At 45.4% G+C, this 24,780-nt stretch overlaps 1 pseudogene; it reads right to left on the reverse strand.

Moving 5' to 3' along the window:
- Nucleotides 1-10,654: 10,654 nt before the first annotated feature.
- LOC102955000 lies at nucleotides 10,655-14,115 on the reverse strand (annotated as a pseudogene).
- Nucleotides 14,116-24,780: the final 10,665 nt, after the last annotated feature.

Consider the following 24,780-nt stretch of genomic DNA (forward strand, 5'->3'; position numbering starts at 1 on the left):
GACAGAGCACAAGTGGGGGAGGGACAGAGAGAGGGAGACACAGAATCCAAAGCAGGCTCCAGGCTCTAAGCTGTCAGCACAGAGCCGGATGAAGGGCTCAAACTCACGAACCACGAGATCACGAACCGAGCTAAGTCCGACGCTTCACTGACTGAGCCACTCAGGCACCCCAACAGTGGCTGTTTTGAACGAGCCCTATGGCCACAGCCTGATACCTAGACAGCTGTAAGCCCTGTCACCATGCCCTGATGGTGCTTTTTTCCGCGTAGTTCTAGGTGGACTCCCGGGTGCTCGTCTCTATCCAGGTGGCCATAGGACAGCCTGGGCTTTGTCCGGGGCCTGTGTGAGTTTACGGGCCCAGGGAACACATGGGACACTGTGCAGGACTGGTTTTGAACCATAAGGAGCAGCAACGCTCTGTGCTGGGCTCTCCCACTCTCCTGTGTGATGCCACAGAGCAGGGTCACTTCCGGACTGACTTGTCTCCCAGCAGTCCACCCATCTGCTTCTTCCCGGCTTGCATTAAAATGCTTTATTCAGGATAAATCTATCCCTTATTCCTTACATAACAGAGCATTTACTAAAATTGGCTATTGTAAATTCACCAAATTCATAATTGTATATTAAATCATTGCTATTAATTAAAAATATAAAGATTCCCTTTGTGATAGAATTGTGTCACAGTGAAAATCCAAAGAGCAGCCCGTAATTAAAATGTATATATATGTATATATAAACCAGTCTTAGCCAGTATGTATTAATAGCAATAAAGCCACAATTTCAAGGCCCGTACTTCTGCTGGGTCTAGAAAAGAAATATGATGGAAACAATAGGCTGGGATTACCTGCGTCAATTAAAGAAACGCAAAGCCATAAATGCCCATCTTTCCAGGAAGGCATCATAAACATGTAGCCTGTATTCTATAAATGCCTGCTCATTGATTAACTGATACTAAACCTCAAGCCTCTCAGCTTGGGCTGCTGGAGACAAGTGTAGGGTTTTAATTCACAGGGACCGTGGGCAAACCAATTTGTCTTCTTTCCCAACAAGCATTTATCTTGATACGTATGCTTACACGTATGATATGGATCATATGTATGCTTACATACATATGTATATGACGTATAGGTCACATATGTACAAACATGTAGGACAGAGGGTTGGGGGCAGTGAAATACCTGGTTGAAAAAAGGAAAGCTTCAGTGAGCCGACTCCTGACAAACACACTGTGAACGTTTCACTTCGTGAAGACAGAGCATCCAGATCTGTGGCTTTGACTTTCAGACTCAGCTTTCCTGTCCATGCGGTGGCCACGGCACCTCCGTGGTGAACGGGCTCGTGCCTGTTCACCCCCTGCACCATGTGCTGGGACCAAAGGGCCGCTCTGTGGGTGATTCATAAAGACCCAGATAAAAGAGGCTTTGGAAAGTGCAACACACACATTTCCTTTACTCCCAGCTCCTGCAAAGGCATTCCTCTCAGGTATTATTTTATTTTTTATTTTTTATTCCGGTATTCTTTTAATAGACGAGTGAGTTCCTGGATATTTCCAGAGGATGAGGCAAATGTGTGCTGGGCCGGACCAAACGACCCAGGGTCCCAGCAACGTGTAGGCGGGACCAGTAGGTGGTGGGAGGAGCAGTTTCGACTCCTTTTTTTTTTTCTAAATGTTTATTTTTGAAAGAGAGTGCCAGCAGAGGAGGGGCAGAGAAAGAGGGGGACAGAGGATCCGAAGCAGGCTCTGCACTGATAGCAGAGAGCCAGCTACTGGGTTCGAACTCACAAACCAGGAGATCGTGACTTGAGCTGCAGTCAGACGCTAAACTGACTGAGCCACCCAGGCGCCCCTTGACTTTTGTCTCTTCTAGGCGTCAAGTTAAGAAATAAAGTGTGTTATGACCCCTGAAATGTTTTCTCAAGGACCAGCTACTATGGAATTCGCTGAGGTTCATGAGTTTATCAGTCGGTAGTCCTCATTTTGTGTTACTTTTCAAGAATCAAATTTATTGAGGTACAATTTACATACAATAAAATGGACACTTTTTTTTTTTTTTTTTTTTTTTTAGTTTTTAAGTAGCAGTTATTTAACAGAGTGTGATATTAGTTTCAGGTGTACGATACAGTGATTCAACACTTCCCTCCGGTGCTCATCACAGAAGTGCACTCCTTAATCCCCATCACCTAATTTACCCATCCCCCAACCCACCTCCTCTCTGGTTGGAACCATCAGTCCTGTATAGTTAAGAGTCCCTTTCTTGGTTTGCCTCTCTCTTGCTTCCACCCTCCCCATGATTGTTTGTTTTGTTTCTTAAATTTCACATATGAGTGGGCGCCTGGATGGCTCAGTCATTAAGCATCTGACTTTGGCTCAGGTCATGATCTCATGGTTCATGAGTTCGAGTCCCACGTCGGGTGAGCTCATGCCCCACTTGGGGTGAGCTGGAGCCCCACTTTGGGTGAGCACAAGCCCCGCTTCTCTCTCTCTCCCTCCCTCTTTCTCTGTCCCTCACTTAGTTGCACGCTCTCTCTCTCAAAAAAAATTCCACCTATGACTGAAATAAATCGTATGGTTATTTGTCTTTCCGTGACTTATTTCACTTGCCTTTATACCGTCTAGCTCCATCCATGTCGTTGCAAATGGCAAGATTTCGTTCTCTTTTATGGCTGAATAATATTCCATTGTACACACACCACATCTTTATCCATTCATCTATCGGTGAACACTTGAGCTGTTTCTAGTTTCGCTATTGTAGACATTGCTGGTATAAACATTGGGGTACATGTATCCCTTCGTATTAGTGTTTTTGTATTCTTTGCGTAAATACCTAGAGGTGCAATTGCTGGGTCGTAAGGTAGTTTCATCTTTAACTTTTTGAGGAAACTGTATACTGTTTTCCAGAGTGGCTGCACCAGTTTGAAAATGCACACATTTAAAATACATGGTTCGGTGAGTTTTGGCAAATGCATCTACCATGAAACCATCACTCTAATCAATATATAGATCACTCCCATCGCCTAAAATATGCCTTGTGTCCAGTGGTATACTGGTAAATATTTAACAGCAGGCTCTGGGAAAAAATGTTTTATTTTAACATCTATTTCTTTAACGTAAATAATTGAACATACTAAAAGTATAAACTTTACTGATGTAGAGGATGTTTGTTCCATAATTGATAAATAGTAATAAACTGTATGATATTCTTCATTGTAAATTGTACGTATTCAGTTGATTATCACAAACTGTTTTCGCTGAGTTTTGCCAGAGTCTTGTATCTCTAGCCAACCAGTGGTTGCAGGGAACTGGTGTAGTTGCCACTTTCGTTTACTTTGAGGAGGAGTAAGACAAAAGGGAAACACAACGTTTGTTGGAAAAATCGCTTGTCTGTCAATGACATAAGCAACTTCTTTGCCAAATCAGATTATAAGTTCTGAATGTTGGAAGACTATTTTCTCAATTTTGTGGTGCAAGTCACAATGTAACAGCTATACACACTACTCACTTTTAAGTTCAAATGGCATGGTTAGCATTTTCCCCAACGCTTTGTTTGGTCTAGACAATTTTAAAAATTAAATCAAGGCATGATTTGTAAAGCTTGCCCGTTTCCAGGCAGAGAGATTTCTGTGTATCAGAAATCTTTGCCTACTCCATGGTCCCAAAGGTTCTTCCTGTATTTTCTTCTAGAAACTTTCTAGTTTCAGCTTTTACATGCAGGTCTCTGATGCGTTTCAAGTCAGTTTTTATGGACAATGTGAGGTAAGGATAGAGCTTCAGATACCCAATTTTATCACCATCATGTGGGTCTATGTCTGGATTTCTGTTATGTTCCATTTATCTATACATCTATCTTTATGCCTCCATAAATCCTCCAACTTTGTTCTTTTTCAAAATTATTTTGGCTCTTCTAGATCCTTTGAATATCCACATAAATTTTTGAATCAGCTTATAAATTTCTACATAAAGGCCCTATTGGGGTTTTGACTTGAATTGCATGAGTCTGTAAATCAATTTGGGCAGAATGGACATCTTAACAAATATTGGGTCTCCCCACCCATTAGAGGTAGGGATTTCTGCATGTATTCCAATCTTCTTTAAATGTTGCAGTTTTCAATGTAGGTGTCCAGCACAAATTTCATTCCTAAGTATTTTATGTTATCTTGATCTGATTCCTGTCACTATAGATTATGTTTGATGCTATTTTAAAACATCGTTTCCCAGTGATTTGTTGTTAGGTCCTAGAATGGGACACGGTGACGGTAAGAAAACAGAGAGTCATATTCACCTTTGTGGGTTTCCATTAAGCACGGCGTCTATAGTGGATGGCAATAATGTCTGTAAAGCGAGTTAAATTCTGCTCCTGTGTGTATGCATGTGTCAGACACGTTCTCTGATTTCAAGAATTTTGTTCGGTAAGACTGCTTATAAAGAGTGACTTTCCAAGAAAGTGGATCCTCTCTCTTTTCATTCTCCTCTTTCCTGAAGGCAAGAGATGCTTGGATGGATCCAGTTCTTCTGTCCCTTTATCTATTTCTGGGCAAAATGAATGTGAATGGAGTATTACAAAGAAAAACCGGGATATTCTCAGTTGAACCAGAGCACTGGAAATATGCACAGACTTTTCTTTATCCTGTGTTTTTCTGACAGGCTCCAAGACTTATTCCAGGAACTCAGCCTAGCAGGACAGCCAGCTTTCAGAGGGCTTTCTCTGGCCCTTGCCTAAGGTCATTGGATATCCTACCGTTTGAACATATTATGTGATAAAATCTTTCAGGAGCGATAGTTCACATCTATCACCTGGAACCCTTTCTGTCCGCCTTAGTGGAGGCTCCAGGATGTGTTTACCCTTTGTTATGGTTTCCAATATGCAGGGAGGTCGGTGCTCTGTGTGCCTGGAATGCTGGGCTGGTGTTCTCAGAACACCCATCTGGAAGACATTGGAGAGTCATCCCAGGATAAGAACTTGATTAAGGGTTGGAGATAGCCCAGGAAGCTTCCCAGGTACCGGTCCAAAAGCAATGGGAAGATATCACTGAAACACATCAGAAATGTGCTGCCAGCGAACTTAATTCTTCACATTACTGGCAACATGTAAATTGCTTCTGTCGTGGAGGGAATCCGCCTGATGCAGGGGCAGCCTCCCATTTTGCAGCTGTCGGTGCAGAGCCCCCTGAGGCCGGCTGGACGGTGCCTGCACTCATCTGGGATCATGCCAGATGGGGCCCCTTTCGCTGGAAACAAATGAGTTATTTATGATCCACATTTTAATTGGTATAATAAGCCTCCAAAGAAGTTGTGTGGTTTGGAAATAGACGTGAACTTATTTCTGTTTCTACAGAAATTTCGTATTTTTTATTTAAAAATCAGAGAGGGCTCCTGGGCGGCTCAGTCAGTTGAGCATCCGACTCTTGATTTCGGCTCAGGGCATGATCCCAGGGTCATGGGATCGAGCCCCGTGTGGGGTTCTGTGCTGAGTGTGGAGCCTGCTTAAGATCCTCTCTCTCTCTCTCTCTCTCTCTCCCTCCCTCCCTCCCTCCCTCCCTCCCTCCCCCTCCCCCTCCCCCTCCCCCTCCCTCCCTCCCTCCTCCACTGCCCCTCTGCCCTGCTCCCACGCTCTCTAAAAATAAAAAATAATAAAAATAAAAGAGTATCAGTTTGGAAAGCTATCTATTTATCCACCACGCCCAGGTGCTCAAGAAAGGTGACGTCTGGTGTGGGTCTCCTGCCTGCCCTAGTCTTCAGGTCCCCGAAAAGGGAAGCGGTAGGTTACACGGCCAAAGGGGTGGGGCCTGAGGAGTCACCACAGTCTTTCTCACTGTCCACCTCTGCCTGGAGGCCCCCTCTTGTCTTCCCTTCACCTCCCACCCACTGAGGACAGGGAAGCAAGTGCTGAATGAGGGACAAAAGGTCTCAGATCCTTGGCTCTCCTGCTTTCTGGCTACTGGACAGGAGAGCTCAGTGCATGCCAGGCCAGAGACCCCACTGGGAGTTAGTTTCCTCTGTGGTAAGGACTCTTTCCCCCAGGGGTCACATGGTATTAGGCAGGGGCGGTGCCTAGTGGTTCCCTGGACTCTGCCCAGGGCACGTAGGTGTGTGGTCTAGGACCTTGGCAAGGCCTGGAAGAGGGAAGGGGCCGGGACCCTTGGCCAGGTGCTGGAAGTGGTGGGATGTGGACTGAGGGGACTGGGAACAAGCAGACACCCCCCAAGTTGCACAGTGACATAAAGCGCTGGTGTCACTTACCTGGAAGACACGCTCAGCACTTCTCTTTACCAGCCATTTATGGGATTAATTTTGTAACAGAGGCATTGGCACAGTAGACAGCACGTTGGGGGGCACCTGGGTGGCTCAGGCAGTTAAGTGTCTGACTTTTGATTTCGGCTCAGGTCATGATCTCAAGGTTCGTGGGTTTGAGCCCTGCCTCGGGCTCTGCACTGAAGCCTGAAACCTGCTTGGGACTCTCTCTCTCTCCCTCTCTCTCTGCCCCTCCCCCTCTTGTTCTCCAAACAAACAAACAAACGTTGGGGGGCGGGGGGGGGGGGAGAAAGCACATTAAGTTTTATGTAGCACCTGTTACTCTCCCAAGTCATAAGATCCAAAATGTCCAGTGGTTAATCCAGACCTCTCAAATGAACTGGGGTTAACAAACGCTCTGCGGACAGAATCTCCGGAATGTGGGTGGTGCTCAGTTTTCCGTGTTCAGCCCTCCCTCCGCCAAGTGGGGGTCAGAGGTTTTGCACAATGCCCCCTCCCTCCAGTGGGAACCCCAGCTCACCAAGTTGGGGAGCCAGGCTCTGTGGGTGCCATCCCGATTCTGTCCTGGGCTCAGCATCCGCAGTTCTCTGCAGGAACGGGCAGGAGAGGCTAGAGACCTTAACACACAGAAATGTCCAAAGGTCTGTCTTTGTTTAAATAATTTTTAAAAATTTATTTGTTATTGAGAGAGAGAGAGGGAGAACAAGCTGGGGAGGGGCAGAGAAGAGGGAGACACAGAATCCTAAACGGCTCCAGGCTCTGAGCTGTCAGCACAGAGCCCAACGCAGGACTGGAACCCACAAACCAAGAGATCGTGACCTGAGCCAAAGTTGGACGCTTAACTGACTGAGCCACCCTGGTGCCCCCAAAGGTCTCTCTTTCACATCAGGGCTAACCTTCTCTGGCTAAACTCTTGTTTCTGAGTTGCCCTCAGAATTATGGCTCCTTCCAGTCTTTCTTCTTCTCCAGGGTTCTGCTGTGGTCGGGGAAGCAGAGGCTGGGCAGGTGAGTGGGTGCCCCCCTCCCACAGCCCTGCCGCACACAGGGGGACCATCTTCTTGCTCTTTGAGGAGCCTTCAGCCATATGGGGCACAGGCTTGTCTGTAAGGAGACTCAGGGGGGAAACCCAGAGAGAGGCAGTATTATTTGGCTGCTTGGTAGCTACATAAACATCCTTTTCGGAAGGAAAAAGAAAAGAAAAAGACAAAAGTATTTTTCCCGGTACGTCCGCATTTTAGAGATAGCAGATATTTGTCTAGGAATTGTTTTACCAGAAGTGGAGTGATGCCACCCACCATGTAAGTCCCGTGTCCCAGCCCCCAGAGAGGTAAAAGTCAGGGACGCGTTGAAAGGGACCTCCTTGTTGCCTGGAAAACCAACGAAGTGTTTTCCAGGTAGTAAGATCATATAGATAATAATACGTGGTGAAAATGTATAGACCTAAAACTCAGTAAAATGGAGCAGCGAGGCTGGGAGGGGGAGCTTTACCACTCAACATCAATTACAGGAAGAATTGTCAATTACAGAGCCCTACAGAAAAATCCTCAACAGGAAAGAATGATCAATTACAGGTCCCATCAGGGAAAGACGTACATGGCATCTCTTACAGATTCTGTTATTCCCGAATAAACCCATTTTTTTTTTTTTGCTAGTAAAATAACTGTTCTTATTTATTTATTTAGCCTGACTATTTCGCTATTAAGGTCAACTACTTGATGGGCTGTGAGCTAAGAACTCCACCCTCAACTCCAGGAGTGCACAGAGCCTAGGACTGAGCTAGCCTGCAGGTGTCCAGGCCACAGGGACCCTCCTGGGGCCAAGGAGGAAAGGTGAGGCTTTCCTGAACTTGGGAGGGCTGCACCTGCTGCAGCCCTCTTGCCCTGAGGTGAAGCCAGATGCTAGGAAGTGTCCAGAAAAGTTTCAGGATTCACTGGTTGGACCAACTTGGGTTATTGGCCAAAGCAGCAGATGTCCACCGTAATTCTTGGAATCTCCATAATTTATAATAGAAACAGAGTTCTCACTTGTTTAACTATTGCTGTAAAACTTACGGCTTAAACTTTCAATAGTTTATTATGTCTTATAATTTTTTAGGTTGACTACTTGGTACTTTCGCTGATTTCACTTGAGACCATTTATGGGGCTGTATTCAGCTGGTGAGTCAGGTGTGCTGACGGCCAGCGGGTGTCAAGCAGTTAGTGCTGGCCCCTCGGTTCTTTTCCAGTGGCCCCATCCAGTGGCTTGTCTTTCTTAAGTGGCAGTGTTGAAGCTACCTTCCAGGAGAACAAATATTGAAATTGCTGTGCTCAAGAATCACACAATGTCCCTCCCACACATTCTATTAGCCAAAGTAAGTTAGAGGACAGCCCAGGTATGAAGAGCTGAGCAAATGAACACTACCTCTTTATGGAAGGAGGCATAAAATATTGTGGCTTTGCTTTTAGTCCGGACAGCTGTTTTTTCGAAGTATAGCTATGTTCCCAAATTTTGACATATAATGCTCTTACTGTCCTCTGTTTATAGCTGGTGACTTTTGTTGGTTTCCAGTTGGACCAGGGAAGTGACTGTATGTTTACAGGTTACTGGTATTTTTGTTGGTTTAACTAATCATTTTGCTATTTTTTTTTCCCATAGTGGTAAGAGCATGAGCCCTGTTATTTGGGGGAATTAATTTAGGTGTTTTTGTTTTTGATTTTGGTAGCATAGTATATGGTTATTTTTTGTCTATTACCATGGACTTTTGAAAAGATTGTGGGTCTTTTGTTGTTGTTGAAGAGATAAGGAAATTGATAGATTCATCACTTTATATTTTTCAAATATCCTATATCCACTTGTCTAGTGTATCCTGGCACTTTCCTACAGGACTCTTGTGGCAGGCAGGCTTGGGATGCATTATGTTGGGTAGGTGAGGAGGAGCTAAAAGAAATCAAGAAATGGTTTCCATTTGGGGATGGAGGAGGATCTCTGGAGTAGGGGGGAGGTACGTGTGTTTTATACTCTTAACAGTGATCACAACCGGGGCGCCTGGGTGGCTCAGTCGGTTAAGCGTCCGACTTCGGCTCAGGTCATGATCTCACGGTTCGTGGGTTCGAGCCCCGTGTCGGGCTCTGTGCTGACGGCTCAGAGCCTAAAGCCTGTGTCAGATTCTGTGTCTCCCTCTCTCTCTGCCCCTCCCCCACTCGCACTCTGTCTCTCTCTGTCTCAAAAATAAATAAACATTAAAAAAAATTTTTTTTAAAAACAGTGATCACAACCAGTGTAATAGGAGGGTTTATTTCCAAAGAGATAAGCTGGGTGGCTCGGTTGGGCATCCGACCCTTGGTTTTAGCCCAGGTCATGATCTCCTGGTTCATGGGATCAAGCCCCACATTGGGCTCCATGCTGACATTGAGGAGCCTGCTTGGGATTCTCTGTCTCCCTCTCTCTGCTTCCCCCCTGCTCATGCACACACTCTTTGAAAAGAAAGAAAAGGAGGGAGGGAGGGAGGGAAGGAAGGAAGGAACGAAGGAAGGAAGGACAGAAGGAAGGAAGGAACGGACCCAACAGTCGTTTGTAACATACTGCTCTAAGTAGAAAAAACAGTTTATGAATGACTGGTAGAAAGAATTTCAATGTCAAACTTAGAGCTGCCTTAAAAAAATCCGCATTGAGACAGTGAGTTGATGCAAACATTCTGTATCCGGGAAAAATACTCTTCTTGTGACTTCTAACACTCAACAAAATAAAATTGTGCTTTTGAGAGGGACCATCCTGTGCTGTGACTTGTGCCAAGGTTCGGGTTAGGTTGACTGGAGGGAGGGCTTCAGGCAGGAGAAGGAATGGGACTTAGAGGTGGGATAACTTGGCAAATGCTACAGGCAACGAGACCTTGTTGGGAGCACAGTTACGTATCAGAATAGTAGGGATTCTGAAGGGTGAGCTACTATGTTGTGTGGACAATGGAATGCTGGTGACTTTTTCAAAAGCAGAACCACTTATTTATAATGAATAGTATTAGTTCAAATATTTGGCCAGATAATACCTCTTCAGCATCACATGGGCCTTCAGGTCTATATCTCAAGTATTCATAAGAAAGAGTGAGGAATCATTTCTAATTCTTTCTTATTATTATTTCTTAGATTTCTTCACATTATAAGAAAAATTCTTTTTCAGAGGTTGCTCGCTTTTCTAGATTAAATACGGAGGCAATACTGCAGCTGCAGGAGAAACCAAGGGATTGCTTCCCACGTAAGCCGAGTGGGACGAAAACCTATAACGATCTGCTACGAACTGCAAGGCAAAAAACCAAAGAGCGCCGTGCACGGTACCCTCACTAAGTGAAGTGTAAGGTGTCATTACCCACTTGACATTCCCACTACGTCATGAGAGCAATTCAAGTTTGGGGAAAATAGTTTAATGTATTGCTCAGAAACAAAAGTTGTTTCTGTCTTCCCATCTCCAACAAGGCGGTGGCTCTGAGGTCCAGCGCCGCCATGCAGCCTCCATTCTGTCCCACACTCACGAGAGAGGGTCCGGAGCGGGCCGGGCGTCCAGGGTGGTGAACTGGTAGTCCTGTTTGACCTCACCGCCATCGCAGTAGCCGATGACCTATCTGACTTCTGGCCCACAAGGGTGGATGATCCAATCGTGCCTGTCAAAAGCCAACTTGTACCCCACCCAGGAATGAATTCTTGCCCTTGGTGAATACCTCCGAACCGGATGAGTGATGGAGCACGAAGGATGTTCGGCGGCATGAATGGCTTCCTACTTCCGGATCTCCTTCCGGGCTTGCTCGTTATTCTGATTGTGAATTCTGATGATATTATGCTGTCTTTCTGACTAATACCCTCATCCTTCCATTTCCACCCTTCCCGTACCATCGCATTCCAGAGCACCTGTTCTGAAGGATAAACCCACTTATTCTCCGAATCTGCTCTCGGAATGGATGAGTCCTCTCTCAGAGTAAACAGTGCAAATGGCTCATCGGTGGGGGGGGGGTGGGGGGTGGGGGAGGGCAGCGTCCGATCAGGTGGTGGCATCAGATGAGAATCTAGGTGCTCCTTATTCTCGGCCACAGCGCCCGTAACAGGACATCCCATGGACTCACACACGCGATCCTGCCCTGGCGAGCAGGCACAGGGCTCATTTTGTTCTCACAAGGTGGGTCACATGCTCTGCACTGGACAGCCTTTCATTTTCCCTTCATGCATGGGACATCCTGATGGTGGGGACGCCATCCGATGATCTGAAGCATGTGAGGTCTGAACTGTAACAGTGGGGGTAGATGCAGACAAATCCACGATTGGAACTGTGGCGCTGAATCCAAACACTTCTGACTCCTGTCCTGGGCCGCTGTCGGGAGCCTCTAACCGCCTTCTCTCTCTCGGTCACCATTGTCGCAGTCACTGCTGGCGCTCGAGCACACCTCTCCAGAGTTTAGTTTTCACAGGAGAGGGACCGCATGGCTTGTCCTTGGTCCTGTGTCATGATTTCTGTGGTGTCCCTGGACTCTTAATGAGTGAAGAACCTTTTATGGAAACACTGGAGCACCGCTCCAGTTGTGGCAAACCGTAAGTAGCTTTTTTTGTCTTCTGAAAATGTTGGCTCATTGATGGTTCAATGTGACCCGTTTACTTGCCAGAGAGATGCAAATCTGAGGCCGCTTAAGAATTCAAGAATGAATTCCCTGGGGGATGTCTTTCTGTGGTCAAGGTAATGACCAGTTCAATAAAGGGCCAAGCATAATCATGACGTAGAATAAAATGCATTATGCAGGGTGGTCCAAACCCTGAGAAGGTCTTGAACTACTGTGCACATCTTGATTGCTAATTGGAAAAAGGTGTTTCAGCCCAGAAACCATTGAAATATGCGAACTGAGAGGCATCGGTTATGGAAATTAAAATCAAAGGCATCGAGCTTCACATTTCTGATTACATATTCAAACCACAAAATTACAGTGTATAAAATCAATTTTTATTATAGTCATAAGTAGTAATTAGACATAGACTTTTAAAATTCAAATCATATTTGTATTAGATGAAATTTCTCCACTTCTTTACCCCCACGCAGAAAAAGATCTGAATGGGAAACGGCTGCCAGAGGCTGCTTATCTTACAGGTAGTCCTTAAAATAGCTCAGCTGTAACCCACTCAGTTTGATGGGGACACACTGGGGAAAAAAAATGAAGGGGTTATCTCCCTTCAAATATTGTACCATTTATGTTCGCAGCTGCTAGTTTTTCGAGCTTCCGACATTTCGTCAAGGAATTGATGCCAGAGAAAGGGGAAAAGAAAACGAGGGTGGGGTAGAGAAGGGGTAGGGAGGTAAAACAGCAAAGACCAGTTCTTCACCAGAGTAAGTAAGAGGGGCCGGGAAGCAGTGAAAACCCTAGCACCCAGATTGTGGTCTCTAAATACCATTCCCTACCTAAAGGAAACAAGGCTACTTGGAAAATAGTGGATTCCAGGTCTGGAGCAGAAAAGGTACAAACAAAACCTGGAATGCCTTGTTCCCAAAGGCAAGGACATGCCCCAGGATTGATGGGAACATGGCAAAAGGACACAGGAACTAGCTTTGGAGACATCCCCACTGGGCAGATCTGGGGGTTGTAACACATTGGACGAAAAATAGTTTGAGTCATACTAATCCTGATCCTCATGCCCCTAAAATGAATGACAATGAATAAATGTAGAAGAAATGGTAAAACTAGAAAATCACTCTTTTGCAACAAGTTTTTGTCATAATGGATTCATAGAAAACTTATACTGGTGGATGCTAAACCACTGAGTTTAGAGGGGGAGAGAGAGAGAGAGAGAGAGAGAGAGAGAGAGAGAGAGAGAGAGAGAGAGAGAGAAAGAGAAAGAGAAAGAGAAAGAGAGAGAGAGAGAGAGAATCCCAAGGAGGCTCCACAGCCAGAGCCAGCGTGAGGCCTGAAGCAGGGCTTGATCCTATGAGCCTGGGATCATGACCGGAGCTGAAATCAAAAGTCAGATAGTCAACTGTCCTTTGTTCTTAGGATTCACAGGCTGAAGTCCTTAGGAGTAAAGGGTCGTGGATGTCTGCAACTCATATTGGATACTTTAGCCTCCCTAAAGTATCTAGGTGCTCCTTATTCTCGGCCACAGCGCCCGTAACAGGACATCCCATGGACTCACACACGCGATCCTGCCCTGGCGAGCAGGCACAGGGCTCATTTTGTTCTCACAAGACGAGAGAGTGATGAAGCAAAAGTAAAACATTAACGAGTGGTGAACCTAAGCGAAGGATATGTGGCTGATCATGATACCATTATTTCAATTTTCTGAAGGTTTGAAGATGGTTAAAAGTAAAGATTGAGGGAGAAAAGTGAGCCGAATCAGTGGGATTCTATGTTAGATGAGTTTTAAGTAAAAAAGAATGAATTTCGTGGCACCTGGGTGACTCAGTCGGTTAAGCGACCGACTTCAGCTCGGGTCATGATCTCACAATTTGTGAGTTTGAGCCCTGCGTCGGGCTCTGTGCTGCTTCAGATTCTGTGTCTTCTTCTCTCTCTCTGCCCCTCCCCCACTTGTGCTCTGTCTCTCAAAAATAAGTAAATGTAAAAAATTAAAAAAGAATGAATTTAGGTGCAATCACATTTTTAAACTAATGTCAATAGGATTGCAATTCATTCTTATTTTTCTTAAATGAACACATTTTTAGGCATGTTAAATTAAAAAAAATTTTTTTGTAACTTTATTTTTGAGAGAGAGAGAGAGAGAGAGGGCAGCAGAGAGAGCAGGAGACAGGATCCGACGCAGGGTCTACACTGTCAGCAGAGAGCCCAACACAGGGCTCAAACCCACGAACCCTGCAAATCATGACCTGAGCCGTAGCTGGATGCTTACCTGACTGAGCCACTCAGGCATCTCTAGGCATATTAAATTTTAGGGCAAAAATATGCTCACCTGATTTACAAAAAGGTACATAGAGAAATTTCCTTCCATCCTTACCCCCAACTCCTCTGTTTCTGCCTCAGTTGCCCCTCTGCCTTTGGTTTCTTATGGACCCTTTTAGAGATTAGGTATACATAAATACAAAACATAAATTTTGCTTTTCTTCCTTTGCTGTTCAGGATAGCTCGTTCTACGTATAGTTCTGGATCTTACCCCTCACCTAACAGTATCTTAGATATTGGGGCACCTGAGTGGCTCAGTCAGTTAAACGTCTGACTTTGGCTCAGGTCATGATCTCACGGGGTTTGTGAGTTCAAGCCCCACGTGGGGCTCTGTGCCGACAGCTCAGAGCCTGGAGCCTGCTTCCGATCCTGTGTCTCCCTCTCTCTCTGCCCCTCCCCCACTTGCGCTCTATCTCTGTCTCTCGCTCTCAAAAATAAATAAACATTAAAAAAATTTTGTTTAGATCTTAGCTATCATTCCGTGTAAATACAGAGAGCTTTGTCATCTGCATCTTTTCCTGTAGCTGCGTAGCATCTACTGTACGAACATGCCGTCATCTGTTTCGCTCGTGACCGACTCTAGATGGCTTCTTGTCTTGTGCTATTTCAAACAATACTACAGTCAGCACCGGTGCACGGACACCTTTTCACACACACTTGCTGGCACGAATATCCGCAGAGGGAAACAATCAGATGGGAACTGGCAAAGGATGTGCTGTTACAACTTCGGTGGCTATCGCCAACGGAGACACGGCGCTCCTTCACATACGGTTCCACCCCCAGTGCGGAAAATTGCCTTCCCCGTAGCCTTGTCAACAGCACGTGCTGCCAAAGCTGTGGACTTTGGCCAGTTGGATGGAGGAAAAGTGTATCTCAGGAAACGTTCATTTGCCTTTGCTGTATGGTTGAGCATCGTGTCCTGTGTGGAAGAAGCACTTGCAGTACCTTTTCTGTGAGCTGTTTGCTCGCATCTTTTGCCTCTTTGTTATCTGATTATATCTTATGGGAACGAGGAGTTTAGTAGAGGAATTAGAACTTCCTCAAATGTGTGGGAAGGTAAAGGCCTGGACCAGAGGTGTTGAAAGCCTCTAATGGCGACCGGCAGAAACGCTGGTGCAGCCGGGGAATCAGAGCCTGCGGGAAAGTGCTTGAAGCTGGGTGTGTGAAGGAGGAGGTCTGAGAGAGCCAGGCTGTGCGGGCACTGTAGCCCGGCACTCTGCAACGGGCTGGCCCTTGGCTGATGGTGCCCGAAACCGGCAAGTGTTTCACCAACGACACCTTTCAAGGGAAATGGCATCTGCTTCACTTCCGTCCTTTCGAACCTCTCTGGGCCACCTTTAACCCTGGGCCATGCAGGAAACTGGTTTCCCAGCCTTAGACCAGACTGGTGGTTTCAAGTTGAGAATATCCAGCACGTCCCGCCCCTTTGTCATCTTGGCATCCATACGCACTTCCTTTCCCTACACTTAAGTCTCAAAGAGGAACAGAACCACGGTCACCCAGCAACTATCCCTCATGTACCCATCTTTAGGTGATGTTCGTTCCTCTTCTCTGAGTCACAATCCACCTTTGGTGCCCTGTAACTGAAGTACTGAGATACAAGGTTCACTGCTTATTGTAGTCAGTTCCTGCTGCTCTAATGGAATATTCATAGATGGGGTGGCTTAAACAACACACGTTTATTTCCCATATTCTAGAGGCTGGAAGGCCAGGATCAAGGCACTGGCAGATCTGGTGCCTGGTGAGGCCCCTCTTCCTGGTTTATAGATGACTGCCTTCATGCTGTGTCCTCAAGTGGTGGAGAGAAAGGGACAGAAAACCAGAGTGGGAGGGGGATAGGAGGGAGAGGAGGAGGGAGAAGGAGAAAAGGGAGGGGAGGGGAAGGGGAGAGGGAGGGAGAGGGAGCCCGGGAGAGCTTGGTGTCTCTTCTTACATAATCCTATTCATGAGGGTGGAGCCTCGCAAAGTCTCCACCTCCAAATACTGTCACACTGGGCATGGAGTTTCAGCATAAGAATTTTGGTGGGACCCACTCTGAAAAGTCTAAAGGTCTGGCTTTCTTTTGGGAATCTGTAGTTCATTTATAGTTCTTTCTAGTCCAGATGCAGTTTACCCACCAGGGATCATTCTTATCGTAAGTAATGTTGCCTAGAAGCATAGTTAACAGACCATCATATCAGGCTTCCCCAGCGAATCAGTTATAATGAACCACCCCCAAACGTGGTGGCTTAGAACAACAACCTTTTATTTGCTCATGATTCTGTGGATTAGCAACTGGGCTGGCCTCCCCTGTGTGGTTCTTCTGTGGGTCACTCAAGTGGTTGTAGTTATCTGGTGTTCCACTGAGGCTGGATGGTCTAAGATGACCTCGTTCTCGCATAGCTGGTAGGTGCTTATTGAATTCTTATAGTTTTCAGTGAATTCCCTTGAAATTTCCAATTATACCATCTACAAATAGTGATAGTATACATCTTCCTTTATAACTTTTATACTTCAGATTTCTTTCTCTTAACTAATTTCATTGGCTAGTACTGCCAAGACAATGCTATGTGACAGCAGTGATGGTATATTCTTCATGATTCTAGTGGGAATGTTCTCAGTGCATCCGCACTATGTTGATACTTGGGTTGGCTTTGGGTTGAGATTTTAAAAAAATCACTTTGGAAGTAGATGGATATCCCCTTGTTTCAGTGTTTATTAAGAATGGCATTCAATGAATGTATCTTTTGAGCATTTAGGAAACAATCATAATTTCTCCTTAGGTTCAATGACATGAAAACAATTCACATAGTCAGAAATCTATTCACGGAATTCAAATCAATTTCCCATTTGATATTGGCTATAGAGTATCTTCTAGGGAGCTAAGTCCAGGGTGTCCAGGATCAGGATAATAGGAGAAATAGATGACTTTGAGTTACAGTTTGGTAATAAAACCAATGATGGATTCAGTGTGACAATGTGGGGTGTGAAGGATAAGGAGGAACTAAGGATGATTCCTGGGTTTGTTCTTGAGAAATGGCTCAGGCTGAGGTCCCCACCTTTCTCACCTTGCCCGACACCTGAGATCTGTGAGTCCGCTGACCACTGTCTCCACTTTCTGTTCTGCAACCTTAGGGCCTCTTGCTTCACTGTTTCTTCTCTGTCTCTTGGTGGGCTCTTCTCGACCTGCTTTCACCTGGATGCCCAGGTGGAAACCCCCACCTTGGCTCTGTTCTTAGCTGCCTTCTCTCCCTGAACAGACTTGGAAAGTCTCATCTCTAACACAGGGTATCGCCTATGATGTGCCATTTGTGATGCTGATGGCTTCCACACCTGTGCCTGTAGCTCTGTCTTGCTCCTGGTTCCCAGCCGAAGATCCACTTGCCTATGGGACTTCTCTCTACATGGATCTTCTGCAGGTGTCTCAAAACATTCAAGTCTAAAACCGCATTCCTTACCTGCTCCGATTCTTGCACTGGTTCTGATGTGCGTTTTTGTCCACACCACCAAGCAATTCTTCGACACCAGCTGAGTGTCCTAAAACTCAACTCCATTCAGACACTGTCTACCTGGACACAGCATCAGATCCCACAGGTTAAGGGCTCAGTCCCACAAGACTGCCTCCTGACTCCTTCAGACGCAATCAAGCGTTCAGGGTGTCACCTGTGCTTCTGACTGGCTGTAGATCAGAGGTCTCACGCCCCCCCTCCTTGGGTTTGATTAACTTACCAGAGTGGCTCACAGAATGCAGAGAAGCATTTTACTTAACGGATTACCAGTTTATTATAAAAGGATAGAACTCAGGAACAGCCAGATGGAGGAGACGCATAGGGCAAGGTATGGGGATGGGTGTGCCGCTCTCCCCAAATCTCCACTTGTTCACCAACCCAGAAGCTTCCTGAACCCCATCCTTTTAGGGTTTTTATGGAGGCTTCAAGATTGGTGAAATCATTGACCATTGGGTATTGATTCAACACCCAGCCCCGCCCCTTCCTCTCCTGGAAGGTCAGAGGGTGGGGCTGAAAGGTCCAACCCTCTCACCAGAGTGGTTCCCTTGGCAACCAGCTTCCAGCCTCAGGAGGTTCCCCCAAATTGCCTCATTAGCATAACAAAAGACCTTTATTTCTCTCAGCACTTAGGAAATTCTAAGAGTTTTAGGAGCTCTGAGGCAGAAAAGGGAAGAAGACCAGTATGTTTTCCTTATTACAAATCACGGTATCCCCAGACATGATGTGGGGGGCCGGTGTATCCTAGGTTCCCTTCCCTCCTTCCTTTTTCCTGGTCACGAAACAAGTCCTGAAGATTCTACCTTCTGTGATCTGTTCCTTCCAGCTTCTTAGTCCTGGTCATCTGTGTTGGGACGCCCCTGACAGCATCCTCCATGCCCTCTCCACTCCCTTCCTGCATTCCTAACTTCTTTGTTTTCCTCAAGTGTCTTTAAAAAATCTGTTCAGAGGAGCACCTGGGTGGATTAGTGGGTTGAGTATCTGACTCTCGATTTTGGCTAAGGTCATGATCTCACGGTTCGTGGGTTCGAGCCCCACATCGGGCTCTGCTCTGACAGTGTGGAGCCTGCTTGGAATTCTCTCTTCCTGTCTGCCCCTTACCCTCTCTCTCTAACTGAAAATAAACATAAATAAACTTAAAAAAAAGAAGCATATTCCATACATTTATAATATATAGTATTACATAATATATTCATACATATTATATATATATATGTGTGTATATATACTTATATATATGTGTATATGTACTTATATGTGTATATGTATACATATGTATATATACATGTATACATACATATGTACATATATATGTATACATATATGTATACACACATATATACATGTACATACATATGTATACATACATATACATATGTATACTTTACATATACGTATATACACATATATACGTATATATACACATGTATATATGTATATGTATGTATATGTACATATATATGCACATATATATACATATATATACTTTACCAGTCTAGAATGATTCAGTACACATTTTTTTTCCTATTTGTATATTCATAGAAGATACCTAACGTTTATTGAAGGCTCTGTGGGCCAGGCACTGTGTGGTGTGCTTCCGGAGCCTTTATTTCCTTAATCCTATCACAGTCCCATTTTACAGATGAGGAAGTGGAGTCCAGAGAGGCTGAGCAGCTGGCGATAGGAGAAGTTGGTATTGCCTCTAGGGGCTGAGATGTTTACAGCTCCTCTGGACAAAGAGCAGTGGTTGATGTTTCCCTAGTTGTGCAGGTTATTCAGGGGTACTTTTGACAGTCCTGTTCAGTTTCTGATGGTGATGAGTTTGGAAAAAAAAATGATTCACGGAGGCGGCTGATTGCTCTCCAGTCCTTGCTGCTTATGTTGTACGTGGGGCTGTGAAGGTGAAGCCTGTTGAGCAGGTGGCCAGACAGTAAGTAGGTTACAGACATTTTAAAATAAGGTGTTCAATCCGGTGTGAGACACGACATCCTCACCCCTCCAAGGAACTTCTGATTAAACTCACTTGAGGAATCAGCTCTTGATAGGAAGCCAATAGCCACATCTTTTTCTCTCCATCAGTGAGCTGGAATTAGGAAATGGGACTTAAAATCACTAGTGAACTTTATACGATTTTAATGTCTGAGAATCCAAATTAGCATGTCTCTGTCCAAAGGGTATGAAAAACTAATCTGAGCATAATTATCATATAATGTGGTACCTGGGCAGGGACCTGCTGCCGGCTGCCTGAGATCTGGAGTTATTAACGAGGAGGGGGCGTGGATGCCTCCTGACTCCCATCAGTCGGACCCCACCTGCAGCCAGCCACTTAACAGAGCAGCTCAAGGGTGACCCCTGCAAGGTCTGAGAGTTCGAGGCCGCTGAAGGTTGACATCCTTAGAGCAGGGCCACAGAGTGGTTGTGTGCTTGGAGTCCTGGAAGAAAATGCACATTTAAAATTCAGATTTGGGAGGCTGTCAAGGGGAACATGCTTGTACACAGGAGGGGAGGGGCCGTGCACGGTGGGTGGAATGATACCTGCCTCCCTTCCATTTGATTCTAAGGGGTGGGGCCACTTCTAATAGGGCATCAATAAAGCTTCAGGATAATTGAGTGCCCAATTGAGTGTCTAAATTCAGCTGAAGCAATTCGTTCGGAATTGTGCCGTGTCTGCGATGCATTGCTGCCTAAGAAGTCACATTTTTGATTTTTTATTTCGTTTCTTAAATTCCTTCAATATGATTGTGGCTGCCTTGTGCATATTTATGACATTGGGTAGTTTGCTGTGGCCACACCGTGCAAGTCAACAAATAAATGCGGTAGAAAAATAATATGGAAAACCTGAAAGGTAAACAATGAGAAATGAGTTTAGACAAGAGCCCCAGAAATTCCTTTAAGGAAAATTCACTCAGAGGAGTGACAGTGTATTTGGATTATTGACACTCACTCCTGCCAGGGAACCCTTGGCTTTTTGCTAGAAATGACGTAGATTTTTTTTTATGGCTTTTCTCGACAGACCTCTTCTTTCACCTCTGGGAGAATGTTACTGCCTTTCTTCAGTATCTGCACTTTGGGTTCCCATCCCCTCTGGCAAAACATTTATTAAGTGCCCACTGGATGCACTGTTGCACCCTGGTTCTTGCTCCCAAATTTTGCCCTTCACCCTCTCCTATTTCTTCTTTTTCCTCTCCTCACCCAGAGAGGCATACTGGCCCTACACAGCCAGCCAGGCAGACAAGTGAATCGAGCTGGACCCTAGGGGTAGGGGTGAGGTGGGGGCACTTGGGCTATTTCAGGAGGCTCCTTGGAGCTTTGGTCTCTGTTCCACATTATCCAAGAGCCAGAGTACTGCCAGTGAAGCCCACACTTCAAGCCTTCAGTTCAGAAATTTATGTGCAAATCCCTCAGAAGGGGAGAATCTGCCCCAATTAGGGCTTTATCTTAAGACCCAGATGTATGTATGTGTGTATATATACACACATGTGTGAAAGAGAGAGAGAGCATGCCTGCAAGCAGGGGAGAGGCAGAGAGAGAGAGAGGGAGAGAGAGAATCCCAAGCAGGCTCTGCACTGTTAGTGCAGAGCCTGACGTGTGACAGTGCAGAGCCTGTGGGGCTTGATCCCAAGAATCTGAGCCAAAATCAAGACTTGGACATTCAACCAACTGAGCCACCCAGGTGCCCCTATTATTATTATTATTTTTTTTAAATTTTGGAGATAGTGCAAGTGAGAGACAGGGGCAGAGGGAGAGAGAAAGAATCTTAAGCAGGCTCCACATTCAGTGCAGAGCCCAACACAGGGCTCAATCCCATGACCCTGGGATCATGACCTGAGCCAAAATGGAAATCAAGATTCGGATGCTTAACGGACTGAACCACCCAGGAGCCCCTCGAGCATTATATTTAAAAAAACTTTTTTCATGTTTATTAATTTATTTTGAGAGAGGGAGAGACAGAACATGAGCAGCTAAGGGGCAGAGAGAGAAGAAGAGAGAGAATCCCAAGCAGGCTCTGCACTGACAGCTGCCCGCTGTTTGGACTCGAACCTACAAACCGTGAGATCATGACCTGAACAGAAATCTAGAGTAGGACACTTAACTGACTGAGCCATTGAGGTGCCCCCTCCAAGCATTATTATTTTTTTAATGTTTATTTTTTTTTGAGAGAGAGAGAGAGGGAATACAGAGTCCAAAGCAGGCTCTAGGCTCTGAGCTGTCAGCACAGAGCCCGACACGGGGCTTGAACCCAAGAACCGCGAGATCATGACCTGAGCCGAAGTTGGCCGCTTAACCGACTGAGCCACCCAAGTGCCCCTATATTTTTTAATAAGAAGTATAAAATGTGAAGATGTGTCTGATGCTCAGTGTACATATGCCTATTCTGTGTCTGTCTTTAACATGGGAGATTTCACACATAACACACAAGTTAAGAAAATAGGATGAGCCCCACATTTCAGTAACTATTAGCTTTCAGCCGGTTTGGTTTCATCTGTACCCTCTTCTCCCTGGATGATTTGGGAGCAATCTCAGACATCATGTAATTTCATCTGTAAGTATTTCAATATGTAATTCTAAAAAAGAAGGGCTTGTAAACAAAAATTCACAGAACCATCATTCCATTAATCCCCTTCTGCCATTTCTTAAGATCAAATATCTAATTAGCACATGCTCAGATGATTCAAGTGCTTTTTTTAGTTCATCTGTCGTAACTGGTTTCCAGATAAGGTCCATGCGTTGGAGCTCACATTTGAGTACTTCCGATCGGAACAGTGCTAACCACGGTTCCGAGTGTTTTAATGAGTATCAGATTTAATCCTTTGTCCTGTGAAGTGTGTGATTATTATTATCCACATGGTACAGAGCTGTGTTGCTCATCCAGGCAGGATCTGAGCCCCTGGACATGCATTCTGAAGGCAACCTTTTACTCAAGGCGACAGCTCCTGCTGAGGACCCCTCACCTACAGCCCGATTCTCACAGGGTTCCAGAAAGACCACTCCCTCCCCTGCCCTCTTCGGGCCCCGGAATAACAGCTTGCTAGTGTTGCTGGTTCCCCATACTTTCACCACCACCACCCCATCCCCCCCCCCCCCCCCCCCCCCCCCCCCCGCCCTGCTTGCTCCGCACAACCCAGCTCACACCTCTGTAAAGAGTTCATTAAACTGCTTTCCTTAAACTCTGAGCACCCAGCAGGGATTGTGACCAATGCTGTCACGTCTGGGGAGGGCCAGGGCTTGGATTCAGTTTGTTTCTGGCAGGCTCTGCCTGCCTGTTACCCAGAAATAGATTAAAGACATGAGAAGACAATAGTTGAGAAGCCATAGAAGATGAGGATCGAGAAAGTTTAGGATGGTGTATTTTTTTTTTTTAAGTTTAGTTATTTAGGGGAGCCTGAGTGGCTCAGTCTGTTGTGTCCAACTTTGGCTCAGGTCATGATCTCACAGTTCATGAGTTCGAGCCCTGCATCGGGCTCTGTGCTGACAATGCAGAAATAAAAATTAAAAAAATTAAAATAAAATAAAGTTTATTTATTGGGGGGGGGAGAGAGAGTGCATGGGCAGGGGAGGGGCGGAGAAAGGGAGGGAGGGAGAGAGAGAGAGAGAGAGAGAGAGAGACTCTCAAGCAAGCTCTGCACTAACAGTGCAGAGCCCAATGTGGGGCTTGAACTCATGAACTGTGAGATCATGACCTGAGTCAAAATCCAGAGTCGGACACTTAGCTGACTAAGCCACCCAGGTGCCCCTAGTTGGGTGTATTTTAATTTAGTATTGAATATCCCTTTGTTTTAAAAAAGAAAAAAAGTTGTTCTAACATTGTTATAATTATCACACTATTCATTGTGCCATTTTATCTATTACCACTTCATATCAGTGTAGTAAAATAGTTGATCTAAGCAACTATCTTTTTCAAACGGTGTCATATAACTTTAAGTTCTTGTTGTACCACTGTTGAAGTGTTTTGAAAACCAGCGAGGCTCTCTGTGGTTCCCCCCGGGGGCTGCCAGCTTCAGCCTCCCCATTGGGTTTTTAATTGTCATCACAGAGGAGAATGCTTATTCTCCAGAGTTTAGACAGCTGGTCCATGGTGAGGACATTGTCTTTGAAAGAGTTACCATGACAACCTCCCTCTTCAAGGTAAGCATTTGAGCTTTATCAAAACGAAGGACTTGGCTTTGTGTTAAATCGGTCCCCATGGCAGTGTTCGTCACAGCATGCATGCTTTATCAGCCGCCTTTGCTCCTGGGGTATATTTTTCCCAAGATCTGGGGGCTCAACTCATGACTGGGTGGCCACCTCCTTGCATGTTTGACTCAGGCCAGAAGCCTGGTGTCTTCCATGAAACAAGAGCTGTCTTCCCTAAATAAAGCTTTCTGTCTGTTGGCTGGGTATGGCTCATTATGTCGTTACCACTTCCCCTTGGACTATATGCTCTTAGAGTGGAAAGAAAATATAATGCACTGGGACAAACAGTTGTTTTTTCCTCTCTTCCTTCTCCTCTCCCCCTTTCTCTGGGAATAGTATTTCACTTCTCTTGGTGGACTGGTCCATTGGTTATTCAGCAATTTTCTTGGGACAGCTGGTTCCCCATTGGGGAGAAGTCATTTCTCTGCTTTCACGTTATTCACAAAAGTCTGTCTGGGTTAAAAATCCAAACATAAAAGAACTAGGGGCACCTGGGTGGCTCAATCGGTTAAGCATCTGACTGTTGGTTTGGGCTCAGGTCATGATCTCATGGTTTGTGGGTTTGAGCCCTGCATCCGTGCTGTGCTGACAGCACGGAGCCTGCCTGGGATTCTCTCTCCCTCTCTGTCCCCCACCCCCCAAATAAATAAACACTTAAACATAAAAGAACTAAAGTAGCCAAAGAAGATCTAGAAGGATGTTTTCATAATCTGAGAGTTGGAAAGAAATCTAGAAGCAACAGAAGAAAAAAAGAGGGGAATCCCATATTTTAAAACTTGTGTACACAACCACGTTATACAGTTAATAAATAACAAAACTGAAAACATGCTTGTGATACTTGGCAACGTAGTAGTATCCATAATGTCTGAAGGGCTTCTTTTTTTTATTAAAAATTTTTAAAAATATTTATTTATTTTTGAGACAAAGAGTGTGAGCGGGGGAAGGGCAGAGAGAGGGAGACACAGAATCCGAAGCAG

Source organism: Panthera tigris, chromosome E2 (genome assembly GCF_018350195.1).
Source record: "Panthera tigris isolate Pti1 chromosome E2, P.tigris_Pti1_mat1.1, whole genome shotgun sequence".
Taxonomy (NCBI): domain Eukaryota; kingdom Metazoa; phylum Chordata; class Mammalia; order Carnivora; family Felidae; genus Panthera; species Panthera tigris.